Genomic DNA, 19,254 nt, shown 5'->3' on the forward strand with positions numbered 1-19,254 from the left:
CTAGTCCAGTTGCTAAGCCTCTTAAGAAGCACATCATTTCCAAGCCTAAATCTCGAATTGTTACTCGATGGGTCCCAAAACGGGTTCTTAAAGCACAAGGTTACTATGAGGGTACAACAGCAATTTGGCTTCCAAAATGCCATGCTGAGCAAAGGGTAAAAGAGTGTATCCAAAAGATTCCAAAAGCCACCCTTGATTTTCCATATCAGTGGGTACAAAAGAAATCAACACAGACTCTTCAAGAAAGGAAAGGTGGCTGTGATAGCACCTACAAATCCACTTGTGTTGATATTCCTAATACATGTATTGAAACACCGGTTGACCCGATTTCTCCTTGTTACATGATTCAACCATCAACTGGTGTACATAAGTCAAGTCCAAAGGAGTCTCATTTGAGCATAGATTCTGGTATTTCAATGCCTAAATCCTCTTATCTTGCTCAAATTCCTCGACATTTGATAAAATTCCCACCCAAGAAGGACACAACTAAAACCAAAGATAAGGCATTAACACTACAAATGAAGCTCTTTGGTCGATCAATGTTTGAATAGTGTAATTCCTTATGCCTTTAAAGAATTATGTTCTTTTTTCGATGATCCACACCATCAGCGCAAGAGTAACTCAGTGACTCCACAATAAGATCGACAAGCCAGGGCACTTTTCTCCCATTGGGTTTTTTCCCCTCGGCTATATTTGGTGATTGGCACCACTAACAAATTTTATTCTTTTGTTTTTTTCTTTGTTTGTTAATAAAACTTTGTGCAGAGATCTCAGCTTAAGAAGAGCATCAGATACGCCCCTACAGTCCACCTATCGTGCACACAAATTAGGAAGGGGGGAGATAGGCTATGCTTACAAAAATCAAGGAGGAGCAATCTGCACAAAATCAGCAATTATTCAAGGCAAACGAACAACATCAACAGGGCACTACAACAGGTGTATGCAAATCTTAATCTTTATTTCTTTATGTGCTTTTATCTTTCGAATATATGGTTTGCATGTACACAATATTGGCTGGTTTGAGTTTTGATTAGTAGTTAAAATGTGGTGAGTACATTCTAGAGTCTTAGAAAACTTAGTAAGAGATATTTCTATCCAAAGACAGTGTAGGATATATACCAAGGGAGTATGCCAAGTACTTATGTCTTCAAGGTATATTAGTTATCCCTAGTGGTAGTTATCTCTTAAATATGAGCTAGGTGCTAGGAGTAATAAAAAAATTTATGAAAATATACCCTAAAAAGATATATATCTATATACAAGGTGAATTACGACATGAAGTGTCTACCGCCATGCGAAGTGCTTGGTAGGACCTGGGGATGTCTCAGCACCTTGGGGCCGATGCCTTGGTTTCCATGGGGTGAACACTGATGTCTAAAAACTTCAGAAGAAGAACTTTGAGGAATCTATCGCCTTGATAGATGTTGGTAGGACTCGGGGGTACACTATGGGCCCTCAAGACCGATGCCCTCATCTTCAAGGGGTACTCCTTAGGTCATAAAAGAAAGAAAAAGGGTCTGTCGCCCTTGAGATACTTAGCGGTCTTTAGATTCTCTTGGCGGAGGTCTCTTGGCCATTGCTCGGGTCTCATGGGGATAGAAACTTAATCTTTATCACCTTCTACACACATATTTAAAAAAAATAATATAAAAAAGAAAAAAAGAAAAAAAAAACAACAAGAGAGAGCTCCAATCACCTTTGCTCATACTTAGGAGTAGGGTTGCCACTTAGGAGTAACTTACATACTGATAGGACATTGAGACTGCGGTCATAACCGGAGGTGTACAAAGACACTTGCCTTTGCATAGCATTATCTACTACCTAAGTCTCACTTTGGACTAGTTTTTACTCACCTCTTTTAGTACTCATTAAAACTTTAATCAGCCTTGCACTTGTATGCTCACGTGTGTAATTATTATTGCTGATTTTGCTTTTCTTTTCTTTTTATCAATAAAGGACTTTACTCGTATCAATTGTTTTTTGTTGCAGCTCTTGCTACTACCGCGCTCGAGGACGTGCGCAAAATAGGAAGGGGGGAGTGTTGCTTGCAAATGAAGATCAATACCAGGATGCAACAAAAACGATATTTAGGGCTCTTGTAAAGAGTTCCACTTTGTAGATGAATGTGGGAGAGGGTTTGATAATAATCCCACATGGGGACTTATGGGAGTCCTAGAATTTTTGTATAAAAGGTGGCTCATTTGAGAGCTTAGACACACTTTGGGCTTAGTTCATGCAAGAGCTCCTTTGAGAGACCTACTCTCCCTCTTCTCCATAGAGGTGAAGACTCTTCTCTCACCCCATCTACATCATTGTATGAGGTTAATCTCTTCATTGAATCATTAGCAATGTCATGAGTCTTTCTCATCCTCTTCTCTAATCATTTTACTCTTATGCATGCTTTTAGTATTTCATTTTTGAGTACATGGATTGATTTGAAGCTTTCATGGAAGCTTGATGCTTGAATGTATGCATGCTTGTAGGAAGATAGGAGTGGAGTGAGGTCTTTCTCTTTGCTTGAGTGCATAGTGATTGTATTCCTCTTGCTAGTATTTGTGAATGAATGGGTGTGTAGGAATGAGGACAAGTTGAGCTTGTGTGCATGCTTAGTCTAGTGTCAAGTGATGGTAGCCATGAGCATTCTCTCCATTTGTTGTGGATAAGCTTTTGTGCACCGGTACGGGTCGAATCCCTAGCTCCGAAAGGGATGCAAATCCCATTGGATTGAGCTTAGTGTGGATCGTACTCCCCTTACTACAAGAGAGAGAGTTTTCCGTCTCTCCATTAGGTCCTATGGAAGAAAGCTATGGATGAGGAGATGAATGCACTATATGGAAATAAAACTTGGGATTTAGTGCAATTGCCTGAAGGCAAGAAAGCCATTGGATGCAAGTGGGTGTACAAAGTAAAACATAATAGTGATGGAAGCATAAACAGGTATAAGGCTAGGTTGGTAGCCAAAGGATATGCGCAGACATATGGCATTGATTATGAGAAAACTTTCAGCCCAGTTGCCAAGATGGCAACAGTGAGAGTTGTGATAGCGGTGGTTGTGTCAAATCAATGGTCTTTACATCAGATGGATGTAAAGAATGCATTCTTGCATGGGGATTTGCAAGAAGAGGTGTATATGTTGCAGCCACCTGGTTATGAGGATGTGGGTCACCCTGAGCATGTTTGCAGGTTGAAGAAAGCCTTGTATGGCTTAAAACAAGCACCAACAGCATGGTCTGACAAGATTTCTGAATATCTTGTCACTATTGGCTTTCATGTAGCCAATGCATATTTCTCGCTGTATGTGAGACATGGTGGTAGAGGGGTTGTGCTTGTTGTCATCTATGTAGATGACTTGATCATTACGGGAGACCATGATGCAGAGATCTTTGATGTAAAGATCTTGCTTAGACAGAAGTTCGAGATGAAGGATCTGGGGGAGCTCAGATATTTCTTGGGCATTGAGGTGATTAGGTCACCACATGGTATTGGATTACTGCAAAGACAGTATGGCTTGGACATGTTGTCCAAGTATGGTATGACAGGCTGTAAGCCTATTTCTGTGCCATTGGATCAGAATGGCAAGTTGAGTGCAGATTCAGGAGAGATCTTGGAGGATCCTACTATGTATAGGTGCATAGTAGGAAGCTTGATATACATGACGATCACCAAGCCAAATTTGAGCTATGATGTTGGGTTGGTGAGTCAGTTTATGCAAGTTCCACGGAAACCGCATTTGGATGCATTGAGACGCATACTGAGGTATGTGAGGTCTACTTTGCATTGTGGACTATTCTATGAGACTGGGACAGAGATATGTATACATGGGTACACAGATGCTGATTGGGCTGGTAGTATCTCAGATAGAAGATCTACCAGTGGCTTCATGTTTTCTTTGGGGAGTGCTGCTGTGACTTGGAGCAGCAAGAAGCAGCCTCTGCGGTTGCTCTATCCAGTACATAGGCCGAGTACAGAGGAGCTGCTATGGTAGCATGTGAGGTTGAGAAAGCTACTTGCAGATTTGGGTCTATCAGTGGATAGACAAGTTGTCATTTTTTGTGATAACATTAGCAGTATACAGTTGGCCAGGAACCCAATTTTTCATGCGCTCGCACGAAGCATATAGAGGTCCACTACCATTTCGTCAGAGAGAAGGTCTTGGCAGGAGACCTTGACCTTGTTTATGTCAGCACAGAGGATCAGGTAGCTGACATCTTCACCAAAGCATTGGGTACAGAGAAGCTCCGCGGATTCAGGGCTTCGCTTGGTGTACATGAGATGGAGTTGAGCTCAAGGGGGAGTGTTGAGATATCAAGCTCGTCTAGTGAGGCGATGGACACTGATGACCCACCTGGTGATGACCCACCTGGGGGATAGGCCCCACACTTACACCACTGATGACCCACCTGGGGGATAGGCCCCACACTTACACCACTGGCATGGTTGGTGAGATCATGGGTGATATGCAGCCAGTGGGATGACAGACTGTGTGACAGCCATTCTAGAGACTGGCATAGTTATAGCGCCAGCTCATTTAGTTGGGTTCACACTATAGAGAACCCGTGTATGTATTGGTTGAGTACCTTTCATATTGTGTGTACTCTTATCTTGTATATGTGTGTTGAGTGTTGAGTGAAGAAGACGAAGATTTTCAGCCTCTCACCTTGTGTGTTCTCTATTAGGGTTTTGTGAGTGTGTGTGTGCTTGCAAGAGCTCAAGCTCTCTTCTCCCCTGCATCTTTTCACCAATCACACACTACCAAGCTACCATGGTCATATATCTCGGGCAAGTTAAAAAGTACCAATCACACACTACCAAGCTACCATGGTCACATATCTCGGGCAAGTTAAAAAGTACCAATCACACACTACCAAGCTACCATGGTCACATATCTCGCTCGAGATATGTGACGGCCACATAGGTTCGAGTAGATTTGCCACGCTATATCTCGGGCGAGACATGTTATCATGACCGGACAATCTAGTCAACATCTTAATGTATCTCAGGCAAGATAGGTGGAGTTGCTAACTAGATTGCCCAGTCATGGTGCCATGCCAACTCAGTATGTATATTTATATCTTAGGCAAGATATAAAAATTGAGAAAATATTTCTTCGGTGAGATACAAAAAATTATTTAATATATCTCAGGTAAGATACGAAAAATGAAATTGGATTAATATAATTGATTTACCATATCTCGAGCGAGATATGAAAATTGAGAAAATATTTCTCATGCGCGAAACGAAAATTTATTTAATATATCTCATGTGAATTGAATTATTATATCTCGAGCAAGATATGATAATGAAGAAAGTATTTCACAATCCAAAAATGGAAATTCATTTTTGGTATCTCGGGCGAGATACCAAAAATCAATTAATATATGCGTGAAATTAAATTACTATAACTCGGGCGAGATATGGTAATGAAGAAAAATATTTCATGAGGAAGAACCGAAAATTCATTGAATATATCTTGGGCAAGATATGAAAAATGAATTGAAATATGTGTGATTTTGAATTACTATATCTCGGACTAGACACCAAAAATGAATTAAAATATGTGTGAAATTGAATTACCATATCTCGAGTGAGATATGGTAATGAAGAAAAACTTTTCACGACATGTTGCTCACATGGAGCAAGAAGAACTGACGAACAAGCTCATGGCCCCAGCCATGAAAGAAGAAGAACATCTCTGTCCAAGAGGAGGATCCACACCAAGAAGAAAAGCTAAAGGAAGCATTGAAGGAAGACATGGATGCGTGAAGAGAAGCTACCACAACAAGAAGACTGAAAGAAGAGGAAGACACGGACGCGTAAAGAGAAGCTGTCACGACAAGAAAACTGAAGACAATGGAAGATGTGAGGCTCCAAAGAGTGAGGAGCCATGTGAAAATCTCTGAGAGAGAGAGAGAGAGAGAGAGAGAGAGAGAGAGAGAAACCCCACAACCCAATGTAACCTGCCCCAACAAAGTAAAACCACCTCTGAGCCACCGATGATGTAGGCCATGTGGTAGATGTATGTGTGAGCACTTGTAGTAGCCTTGGACACATAGAGAGAGAGTGTGTCAAGGACTATGAGTTTAGGGACTTGAGGCACTGGTTGCGGACTATCAAGTAAGAGAGAAACTTGGCATAGGGTCCAGGTATGCTAAGATTGTTCACTTGAGGGGAGGTGTGCTAGGCACTGGTCACGGACTATCAAGTAAGAGGAAAAATTGGTATAGGGACCAGGTGTGCTAGGAGTATTCACTTGAGGGGAGGTGTTGAAATATACAAGTGAATAGGGTGTGTGCGAGAACAAGCCCTTGGCAAGAGGTTATAAAAGAGAATCTGTAAATGTGAGAGAACCTGTGAAAAGGTGAGAAGAATCTACCAGGAGAGAATAAAGGGTAGCATGAGAAGATTTAGAAAGTGTGGAGATATTCTGGGAGAGGTGGAGAGAATCAAGCAAAAGAGGTGGAGTGAATAAAGGAGAAATCAGTGGGATTAGATGCTTGGATGTAAACTCTATAAATTGAGGTATTGGCTTAAGGAGAACTTGCTAGTTTTTTATTATCCATGCCTACATTAAGCTATTAGTTAATTACTCACTAATTACATCTTAATTATCTAATCTCTTTGTTAATTACTCACTAATTATATCTTAATTATCTAATCTCTTTGTTAATGATGTTGATTCTAGCATTTGATCCACCATAGCTCATCACACTGCTGTAATTTTAACAGATGTGTCCATTGCAAAAAGGTGGGTCATTTGGCAAATAATTATTGGATCAAATATCCCAACAAAATTAAATGTAACAAGTGTAAACAAACCGGACATATCACTTCTAAATGTCCTAACAAAGAGTCAGAGGCTAACTTTGTATCAGCCTCTAACTCCACTGAGAAATTGTTTTAAATCTCAATGTAGCCACACCTATATTCCCAACCTTGTACACCTAATGTTATAAAGACAACCTATGTCCAATATCACCTATTTCAATTTTCTTTCATAGTTGGTATTGAGGGGGGGGTATTAAAGAGACTAAGGTTTTGTAAAAGGGGAAGAGAAGGGTGTGTGTGTGAATGGACTTATGGTCCACTAGCTCACCTATTTAAAGGTGGAGCTAGAAGGCATTTTGATTGAACAAGAAGCCTAGTTGTATTTTGAGCAACTTAATAAGCAAGATATTTTCTTGTATTTTGTGAGTCTCTCTCCTCCACATAATGATCTAGCATGAGCACCATGAAATCTTATCAAACACTCCCAAATGAGAACATAAAATCACTGTAGATCTCCTATCTATAGTACTTGTAAGATTCCTCCCTCCAGCTTTTGAGGTGTACAGGTGTAAGAACCTCCCCTTCTGATCTTATAATTATTCACCTCTCTGAAATAAAAGAAAGATCCTATTTTTTCCTGTTTTGGCCTAGAGAGAGAAAATGTCTAGAGGGAAGTATTTCAAAATTGAGATATTTTTTGATATAAAAATCTTCCTAGTGTCTAACATGGTTTCCCCTGAAACAGAAATTCAAAAAGACCTTTCCAATGTGCAATTGGAATTAATTGAAAATAGGTAAAAAGGACCTTAGCCTAAGAGTCCAGATTTTTTAAAAAAAATAGATTATGGTCCAATTAAGGTTCCTATAGACCAATAAGATTAATCTAAATGTAGGGAGGAGATAAATTGAAGAATAAAAGAAAATCCCTCAAAAATGAGTAAATGCTCACATAAGATGAAGAGTTGACTAAGGACAAGGTTTATTTGTTGAAAAAGAAGAGATATTTAGAGGAAATGATGCATTTTTAACACCTCAGTGGTGTGGGGATCTCCCCTCATGAATGAGGCACCTATTTCACATGTGTGGAGGAGTTTTAAACTCATAAATAATGAGATATTTTCATCTCTCCTCTCTCCTATTTCAACTAGATCCAAAAAGTAAGCTAAACTGACCCAAAAATGGTCAAAAATTGACCAAACTGATCTGGAAAATTCTAGAATCAATTTTCTTAGTTAGAGGCTCATTTTTTCCTATAAATAGAAGCCTCCCTCTTTGTAAAAGGTTAATAGTGTTTATGCACTGTTACTCTACTCCTACCCAAAGCCAGTTACATTGAATTTTCTTGATAATTCAATTGTTTTTGGCTTAATCCTCTCCAAAGTAATTGGTGGCCACTCTTGATCCAAACAAGAGTAGAACCCTCAATCCCTCAAGCCAAAGGAAAGCATACAGACTCTATGTAAGCTAAATTCTTCTTACTTTTTAATTTTAAATTTATGGTTTTCTTGATCTTCTTGTTTTTTATAGTTGATTAAAGTAAATTCTGATGCTATGCCTTGATGAAAAGGCCATCCCCTTCTCTTCCTTATAATTTAGCCTTTCTTTATCCTAGAATGTTTGACAAAAAGATTAATTAAACTTCTCTTATTGTTTACTCTCTTGAAAAGTGAAAATTGAGCAGTCATACAAAGGAGGTTATGGCAAAATTTTTTAGAATTTTATGAAAAAGAGTTTATTTTTATGTTATTCCAAAAGAGTAATTTCCACCGTTTGTGCATTCTAAAAGAAATATTCTAATTTACTCCATGTACATATTCACCTATGAATATGCATGGATATCACTAATATTAATTATTAAAATTAATTTCTATGCATAGAAAGATGCATAATGAAAATTATTTTATTTTAAAAGTGTTATTTTTATTGAATTTAATTTCTATGCATAGAAAGATGCATAATGGAAATTTATGCATAGAAAGATGCATAAAGGATTTATTTTTATTTCAAAAGTGTTATTCTCATTAAAATTGATTTTATGCATAGAAAGATGTATAAAAGATTTATTTTTATTTCAAAAGTGTTATTCTCATTAAAACTGATTTTATGCATAGAAAGATGCATAAAGGATTTATTTTTATTTCAAAAGTGTTAATCTCATTAAAACTGATTTTATGCATAGAAAGATACATAAAGGATTTATTTTTATTTCAAAAGTGTTAATCTCATTAAAACTGATTTTATGCATAGAAAGATGCATAAAGGATTTATTTTTCTTTCAAAAGTGTTAATCTCATTAAAATTGATTTTATGCATAGAAAGATGCATAAAGGATTTATTTTTATTTCAAAAGTGTTATTCTCATTAAAATTGATTTTATGCATAGAAAGATGCATAAAGGATTTATTTTTCTTTCAAAAGTGTGATTCTCATTAAAATTGATTTTTAAGCATAAATAAATGCATAAAAGGATTTTTATAAAAGTGTTATTCCCACTGAAGTTGATTTTTATGCATAAATAGATGTGTAAAGAATCTTTATATTATCAAAATTAGAATTCTCTTAAATTCTATGTTTAAATTCTATCAGATTAGATGTGAATGGATGGATGGATGTGATGTGAATAGAGGTGATGAGATGTGAGGTGAATAGATATGATGGATGTGATGTGAATAGAGGTGATGAGATGTGAGGTGAATAGATATGATGAGATGTGATGTGAAGGTGATGATAATGAATGTGATGGATATGAATGAATGTGAATGTGATGGATATGAATGAATGTGATGTTGTGAAGGGATGTGAATCAGGATAGATATGAATGAATGAGATGTGAATCAGGATAGATGTGAATGAATGAGATGTGAGGTAAAATGAATGAGATATGATGTGAGTGAATGTCATGTGGTCTGAATGGATGAGATGTGAATGAATTTGAGTGGATGAGAAGTGGATATGGGTAGATGCGAGTGGATGAGATGTGGATATGGGTAGATGTGAGTGGATGAGATATGATAAGGATAAATTGGGAGGAAAGATGTGATGTGATTAAATGAGAATAGGAATACTTATAAAATGGTTGTGGAATTAAATAATGTGGATTGATGATGGAACAATGTGGAAAGATGAGAGTTTGTTATAGAAACTGTATTTATGACATGTTTTTAAATGACTGTTTTATATCAAGAATGCTGGGGAAGCATTTTGACCGTCTTGTGAATGAGGTCATGGGAGACCTAATCTGTCAAAGTTGCAACAGCTGACGGAGAGTCAACGGAGGACGTCTCGCGTAGCAAAGTCGGCCGAGGTCTTGACCAGCCTCGGTTCGATTAAAATGGTGAGCTTCCGGTACGGTGGATGAGGGACCAAGGAAGCGGCCTATGAGTGAAGCGCTAGGTCACCTGTGCGAAGGATCCTAGAGGGTGCTCACCATACGTTGCTCGGGCTCTGGGTTGTCGATGATACCCACACATGCGTCGAGGATGATATTGGAACAAGGAGTAAGAGTTGTTTTCTGAATTTGAGCATGGATCTGGTTGTTTGACCTTGCTGGTCCTCAACGGATGAGTCCATGGCTCTTTTATATGGATCCGTTGGTTGATCTTGCTGATCTTCAACGGAGATTCCATTTTGATATGTGAACATATTTTCGAGTACTATGAGCTAGGAACCATCGAAAAGTCCCCTGAGTGGATAGGTGGTGAGCGTTTTGGTTTGCCAATGGTGCCATAGGTACACCAATGAAGGAATGATTGGAAATTAGAATTCAATCGGAGATTTTTGGAGGATTATGATGAGTGACTATGATTTCATTAAATGATTGTTTTAAAGACAGCTAAATCTATGAAAAAAGGCAATTTCATATTGGGTGTGTGTGGTGTGACTAGTTTTAAGTTTGCACAGTGGTTGGGCAGTTAGCTAACCCATGGGGCTGGATGGGGTTAGGCTGGACTGATGGATCCCTAAAATGAGACTCAATTCTATTATGGTATGATAGATGAAGTAAATCCCGGATAAAAATTGTTCTATGGAAAAGAATCAATGGGTGTGCCTCTCAATGAGGAAAAAAGCGTTGGTCTCTATGATCCAAGTGCAATCTTTTTTTTGATCTGACTTTGATACTTACGGGTTTGGTCAAATCAGTTCAGTTAGTTAAGAGGCTTTTGACTACGTTAGAGTAAAAATTATCCTGGAGGAATCGCCCGTGCCTTTCGGGCGAGGGAAGTTTTTTCGAGTTTGGTTTTGGAAGAACCGAGGGATTAGTCTCTTGTCCGGATATCCATGGGTGAGGCCCCGAGTGAGGGACCCTGCCCCATGCAAGAAGTGCTACTTCTGCTGCTAGCACCCCCCTGAATTCATTGCGTGGTGGGGACAAGGATCTTACACTACTAGCCCAATCAGCATCTGTGTACCCATGCAATTGTTACATCTTTGTACCAGCCTCATAGGAAAGCCCATAATCAACTGTGGACTTTATCTACCTAAGGATCCGTCTAGCCGCATCCAAGTGTGGCTTCCTAGGGGCTTGCATAAACTCACTCACAAGTCCATCAACATAGCTCAAGTCTGGCCTTGTAAAGATCAAACTACCCACTATGCGCATGTATGTAGTGGGGTCCTCCAAAAGCTCACCTGTAGTAGTGGGGTCCTCCAAAAGCTCACCTGTATCTGCGGAAAGCTTTGTGTTCTACTCTAATGGCACTGAAATAGACTTACAGCTTGTCATACCATAATTGGATAACATGTCCAAGCCATACTGCCTCTGCATAGCAAAATGCCATGAGTTTATCTCACCACCTCTATGCCCAAGAAATACCGCAGCTCACCCAAATCCTTTATCTCAAACTTCTGCTTCAAAAGCATCCTGACATCATGTATTTCTGCATCACTATCACCAGTGATAATCAAGTCATCCACATAGATGACTAATAGCATGATCCCTCTATCTATCTTTTTCACATATAGTGAAAAATCTACATTGGATATCTGAAATCCAATGGCAACAAGATATTCCTTGATCTTGTTTGACCATGCTCTGGGTGCCTGCTTCAAGCTGTACAAGGCTTGGTGTAACCTGCACACAAAATCTGGATGTGCATCACTCTCATAACTTGGTGGTTGCATCATGTACACTTCTTTTTGCAAATCACCATGCAAGAAAGCATTCTTTACATCCATTTGATGTAAAGACCAGCCCTTCGCTGTAGCCATAGCAATGACAGCTCTCACGATTGGCATTCTTGCAGCCGGGCTGAATGTCTCCTCATAGTCTATGCCATAAGTCTGCGCATAGCCCTTGGCCATAAGTCTGCACATAGCCCTTGGCAAACCAATCTTGCCTTGTACTTGCTCACTAAACCATCAGCAATGTGCTTGAATTTATACACCCACTTACATCCAATTGCGTTCTTTTCCTTAGACAAAGGCACTGACTCCCATGCTGCACCAATGCTGCCATCTCCTCATCCATGGCATCTTCCCATTTCTTATTTTCAATTGCCTGCTCAAAGAAAGTGGGCTCAATCTCCTATATTTCTTTTACCATGTAAGCATAATGATGGGCTATATATCTATCATATCTCAACCTATCAACAACAGGGTATCTAACCCTCATAGACTTGCGTACACCTGGATCACTGTGCCAAGTGTCCTTAAAACAACCCTGGTTCTCCTTAAACTTACTCCACAGATGGAATACCAAGATCCTCATCAAGGCTCTGCTCATAGCCACTATAGTCACCATCCACATATGAGTGACCTAGTGACAGATCAGGCACAAAAGGTTGATCTACATTTTCCTTCCCTTTCCATGATACATGTGCACCTGCATCATTCCTCAACCAACATCAGCACTTCTTACATCTACATCTTTTATTGCCTTCACTATTGGTGCATACCAGTTACTCATCTCATCAAAGACAACATCTCTCCTTACTCGCATCTCATGAGTGGTAGGGTTATAGCATCTATGTTGAGATATCGAGCTCATCTAGTGAGGCGGTGGCCACTGATGACCTGCCTGGGGGATAGGCCCCACACTTACACCACTGGCATGGTTGGTGAGATCATGGGAGATATGCGGCCAGTGGGATGACAGGCTGTGTGACAGCCATTCTAGAGACTGGCATAGTTATAGCGCCAGCTCATTTAGTCGGGTTCACACTATAGAGAACCCGTGTATGTATTGGTTGAGTACCTTTCATATTATGTGTACTCTTATTCTTGTATATGGTGTGTTAAGTGTTGAGTAGAGAAGAAGAAGATTTTCAGCCTCTCACCTTGTGTGTTCTCTATTAGGGTTTTGTGAGTGTGTGTGTGTGCTTGCAAGAGCTTAAGCTCTCTTCCCCCCTACATCTTTTCATGGTATCAGAGCCTGGTTTGTGCTAAGGGCTGAGCTGCAAGCAAGAGAACCACAGGAAGCGGTACGAGGGTAAGAGCTTCAACTACTCTTCCCTATTGTGTTGGTGACTACACCCTTGTCGGGAGCTCTACGGGAGGCACCGGCAAACGGTCTCTGATTGAGGAGCTTTCTTCGCGGGAGTAAAGCTATAGAGCAACTCTACAATCCTATCGGACTACGATTTTCGGACCGAAAACGCATTTTGGGCGCGTCTGGACCTCCGTTTTTCAGAAAGTAGGCGATTTCGAGCACTACGGGTAAGTCATCGATTCTCTGTAGAACTCTGTTTTAAGAACTGCAGGAAGACAGATTGACTGTGCAGACACTGTGGGTGCTGCAAAGAGGTCTACAGTTGCCATTGGGTGTATGTATGCACATTGAAGTCACTGGTTGTGACATTTGAGAGTACTATAGTACCGCTGTGCAGAAAATACAGCAGTTTGTGCAGAAAAAACCAGAGTGCAGTTTTTGGTAAAATTGTGTGTTTGGCAAGATGTCTAATGATGGCATAACACAGATTGTGGCTGAGAAGCTGGATAAGAATAACTTCCATGCTTGGAGGTTCAAGTTGACGAATTTCCTGATGGGAAAAGGCTATTGGGAGTACATAGAAGGTGAGCACGGAGATACCGGATATAAGTCCGGATATAAGTCCGACTGCTGCTGCAGATGTGAAAGAGTTTAAAGACTGGAACCAAGGAGCCAGGAAGGTTATGTATTGGCTTTCCATTAGTATACAGGACACCATGATTGGGCACATTCAGGATGCCAAGTCCCCCAAGGAGGCGTGGGACACCTTGGTAAAGCTCTATGAAACAAATACCAAGGCACGTAAGATACAGTTGAAGAATGAACTTCATACTGTGGAGAAAAAGAGCATGTCTGTGAATGACTATGCGCTGAAGATAAAGGGTATTGTGGAATCCCTTGCATCTATTGGTGTGTCAGTAGATGAATGACAAGGTGGAAGTCTGTCTACGTGGTCTCGGGCCACAATACAAGGCGTTCAAGATGTCTATTCAGACTTGGGAAAATATTCCCAACTTTACAGATTTGGTGTCTATGCTGATTATCGAAGATAAGAGCTTGGGTGAAGACCAACAGTCTTCACAAAGCAAAAACAGTTCAGAGCAACAGGCCTGATACAAAAATTCTCCTAATATCTAAGATGAATTCCCCTGAAACAAAAATTCAAAATGAGTTTTCCAATGTGCATTAGGAATTAACTGAATATGTGTATGGGAGACCTTAGCCTAAGGGTCCACATTTTCAAAAAAAATTATTAAGGTCCGAATAAGGTTCCAAGGGGCCAATAGGATTAACCCAAGTGTTGGGATGACAAAAATACAAAGAATAAAAGAAAATATCCCAAAAATGAGTAAATGTGTACATAAGCTGAAGAGTTGACCAAGGACTGGGTTTATTAGTTAAAAATTAGGATATTTTAGTAAAAATGATGAATTTTTGACACCTCAGTAAGGAGGGAGGTCCCCATCAAGTAGGCACATTTTCTATCATCATTAATTGGATTTTTTAATATAAAAAATGAGATTTTTATCTCTCCTCTCTCCTGATGCAAACTGGATCAAAAAGGGAGCCAAACTGGTCCAAATTGGATCAAACTAAAGCTAGAAGCCTCTAGATCCCAATTGGACTTGGTTAGTGGCCTCCCTCACCTATAAATAGACTCTCATTCATTTGCATTTTCATCTTTGAGTAATTACATGCCAGTATTATCTTCATTTTTAGTGTAATTTCTATTATTCCTCTATTTTGCCTCTTCTTTTGAGAACTTTGGAGCTTCTCTATTCTCCATCCTCTCTTGAAGATTACCCTCCCCCTCTTGGTGGCCAAGGACTTGCTTATGGGCTTCACTTCTATCCAAAGACTCACGCCAAAATCAAAGGTAAGCCCGAATTTAGTGGTTTTTTCTATTCTTCTCAATGATTTTCTTCTTCTCAACCCCTCTAATGCTTGAGAAGCTTTCAATCGAATGGTTTTCTCTTGAAATCAAGCTCTCCAATGATTCATAATGTTTAATTAGATTAATGCTAAATTTTATGCTTAATAATAGTATTTTTTGTTAGTAAATCTCTCTTTTGGAAAGATTAATCATCTTTCTGGTTAGATCCTTGGTAGAAGGATGATTCTCACTGATAATCTCTTTATCCTAATCAAAACTCTAGGCTTGACAACCTAGAGAAAAAGATTAGATATTTTTATGATTTTTAATCTAGTAAAATGATGGTTAATTCTTTTTTAAGCTTGATTATAAGTAAGAAAAATCATATTAACTCATTTTAAATTGAAAGAGGCTTATGCTAACATTTTTAGAAATGAGGAATGGTTATTTTTGAATAATCAAGAGATTTAATTATAATTATGCTTATAATGGAGTTCCTATCATATTTCAATTGTGAATATTTAATCAAGTTTAGAAAATTGAACATTCTCATAAATTGCAACAAAGCTATGGCAAAATTTTTCCAGAAAAAATATATATCTTATTTTCATGTATAAAATTAATAAAGCAAAAGAGGAATTCCCATCATATTCTAGGCATAGATATTTTTATGCTAAAAGTGGAGTTTTGAGCATTATTCAATAGTTAGAAAAATAAAGAAGGTTATGCACAAATTTTATAGAATCATTCAATTTATGAGAATTATAGAAATAATTTATTTAGATAAATAGATTAGTATTTATACTAAAAGGAAAAATATGGGTATAATTTATTTTGTAAATCCCATGAATCTTTTATTCAAAAAGAAGAATATTGAGCGTATTTTATTTTGAGAAATTTGAGAAAGAATGTGAAAATATTGAATGAATGTAGGAATAATGTGAATGGATGTGAATGGATGTGAATGAATGTAGGAATGATGAGAATGGATGTGAATGGATGTGAATGAATGTAAGAATGATGAGAATAGATGTGAATGAATGTAGGAATGACGTGAATGGATATGAATGAATGTAGGAATGATGAGAATGGATGTGAATAGATGTGAATAAATGTAGGAATGATAAGAATAGATGTGAATGGATGTAAGAATGAAGTGAATGAATGAGAATGGATGAGTGGATGTAAGAATGATGTGAATGGATGTGAATGAATGTAGGAATTATGTGAATGGATGTGAATGAATGATGAGAATGGATGTGAATGAATGTAGGAATGATGAAAATGGATGTAAGAATGAAGTGAATTAATGAGAATGGATGAGAGTGGATGTAAGAATGATGTGAATGGATATGAATGGATGTAGGAATGATGAGAATGGATGTGAATGAATGTAAGAATGATATGAATGGATGTAAGAATGAAGTGAATGAATGAAAGTGGATGTAAGAATGATATGAATGGATGTGAATAGATGTGAATGAATGTAGGAATGATGAGAATGATGAGAATGGATGTACGAATGATGTAAGAATGATGTGAATGGATGAGAATGGATGTGAGTGGATGTAGGAATGGTGTGAATGGATGTAGGAATGATGAGAATGGATGTGAATGGATGTAGGAATGATGTGAATGGATGATAATGGATGTGAGTGGATGTAGGAATGGTGTGAATGGATGTGAGTTGATATAGGAATGATGTGATTGGATGTGAGTTAATGTAGAAAATGTGGAATAATGAGAATTAACGTAGAATAATGAGAAATGACATGGAATGGGACGATGAAAAATAATGTGGAATAATGTGAAAGGATGTGGGATGATGAGGAAAGATGGGAATTCTCTTTGGAACTGTATTTGTATGTGAAACCTGTTTTTAAAAGACTTTTTTATGTCAAGAATGCTAGAGAAGCATTTTGACTATCTTGTCGATTAGGATCGTGAGAGAACCTAAGTGAAAAAGTTGCAACAATTGACGGAGAGTCAATGAAAGACGTCTCACGTGGCAAGGTCGACCGAGTTCTTGACTAGCCCCGGTTCGATTAAAATGGTGAGCTTTCGGTACGGTGGATGAGGGACCAAGGAAGCGGACTATGAGTGAAGCACTAGGTGACTTGCGAGAAGGAACCTATATGGTGCTCGGGCTCTGGGTCGCCCCAGGATACCCACACGTACGACGAGGAAGAAAAATGAGTTGGAGTTGTTTTCTGAACACGGGCATAGATCTGGTTGATTGGCCTTGCTTATCTTCAACAGATGAGTTCATACCTCTTTTACATGGATCTTGGTTGATCTTGCTGATCTCTAACTGAGAGTCCATATGGTTTTTATGTGATTAAACTCCTAGGTACTATGGGCTAGGAACTATTAAAAAGGCCCCTGAGTGAGTAGGTGGTGAGCGTTTTGGTTGCCGATGGATGCCATAGGTACGCTGAGGAATGAATGGCTGAAATTGGATTTTATAGTTGGAAAGTGAAAAAGTTGAAAATTGGATCTGGATATTTTGGAGGATTATGATTTGAAATACTATGGTTTCATTTTAAGTCTGCTTTAAAGATAGCTGAATCTGTGAAAAAGGCAATTTCATATTGGGTGTGTAAGTAGTGTGACTACCTTGAATTTTGCTTGAAGCGCCAGCTAGGGGGCCTGGGAACTCTTTCCCCTGGTACCCGGGGAAAAACATAACCAAATTTTTATAATGGATCTTATCAATACAGTGGTTGGGCGGTTGGCTAACCCATGGGACTGCTGGACTAATGGATCCCTATAATTAAAATTCAATTCTATTCAAGTTACGATAGTTGAAGTAAATCACTGATAATCCTTGTTCTATGGAAAAGAATCAACGGCTGTGCCTCTTTGACGAAGAAAAAAGCGTTGGTCTCTATGATCCAAGTGCAAGTTCCTCCCTTGATCCGACCATGTGCCACGGGTTTGGTTGGAATGAAAAAGGGAAGTTAAGGCCCTTGATTACGTTAGAATAATTCTTCTGGAGGAATCGCCTATGCTTTCTGGGCGAGGGAAGTTTTTTTTTGGGTCTGGTTTTGGAAGAACCGAGAGATTAGTCTCTTGTCTGGACATTCGTGGGCGAGGCCCCAAGTGGGAAACTCTGCTCTACACAAGAGGCTGCTACTTCCACTGCTAGCTCACCGGATTCCGGTGCTGCACAGAGGGGGCAGGGGTCTCACATAGTTGAGGTGTGTTATGGAGCACCAGTGCTGGAAAAGCCAACGGTTGTCTCGGGTTAGCAACAAGGCTTGAGGTAGATAACGAGCTAAAGCACCTCTCTGATGATAACAGTTTGTAATTTCATGATTGAATCATTTTTGGAAATATGTGTAGTAGAGGTTAGGACCGGGTCTCAAATGTGGACACTCTGTGCAGGTATGGTTAACTCGACAGATCAAGCACCATACAAGCTCCCTCTTTGGATAGAGATGGGGTTGGCCAACTCGAGGCCTTGGCCGGTTCTCCATTGTAGGGTCATTTACTACATTAATGCAACCAACTGCTCGACTTATTGTCTAGACCTGGACTCTTTGCTTTTTCCATCAAACTTTGTGCTTGTGGTTTTGAAAGAAGCTTCTGATGTGCCCTCATGAAGTTCTCGGGAAAATGTTCCCTTGAAATTGTCCTCAAAATCCATAACATTATTGAGCATCTATTTTGAGTGATTCATACCACAATTTTGATTATTTTAGACAATGGCCTTATGCCCAATATTTTGTATACATGTGCTAGTTGTACTAAGGTTTATGGTTAGTCCATCTATTTTTGTGTAAACAAGCCCACTTTTGGAAAACGTATGCTATTAATGGCTCCTTAGGCTGCTTTTGCCAATACATGATTCAAAGGAAGGAGGAGCCACTTACAGAGAGGGGGAGATTAAACCCAATACTTGTTGATGGTGATGTCTACTTTGATTCTATCTCTTTACGTTATGCTTGAACGTGTCAAATTGTTTTAAGTTAAAGGTTTAGTTCAAATGATACATTGTTGTGAGGGATTAATTCTTCAAGTAATACAAAGATCTTGACATGGTCAGTAGACCACCCCGACCCCATTTCCACCCATAAGGTGGTGTTCCTGTAGGTTCACGCCTTGGCATCTCCCTTTGCCTGTCCGTTGGTTGACTCCGTTAAGTTGGTGAGGGGATTTAGCAAGGTTTGCATGGTAATTAAAATAA

The sequence above is a fragment of the Cibotium barometz genome, chromosome 31, assembly GCF_041138505.1.
Source record: "Cibotium barometz isolate CiBa-2024 chromosome 31, ASM4113850v1, whole genome shotgun sequence".
NCBI lineage: Eukaryota > Viridiplantae > Streptophyta > Polypodiopsida > Cyatheales > Cibotiaceae > Cibotium > Cibotium barometz.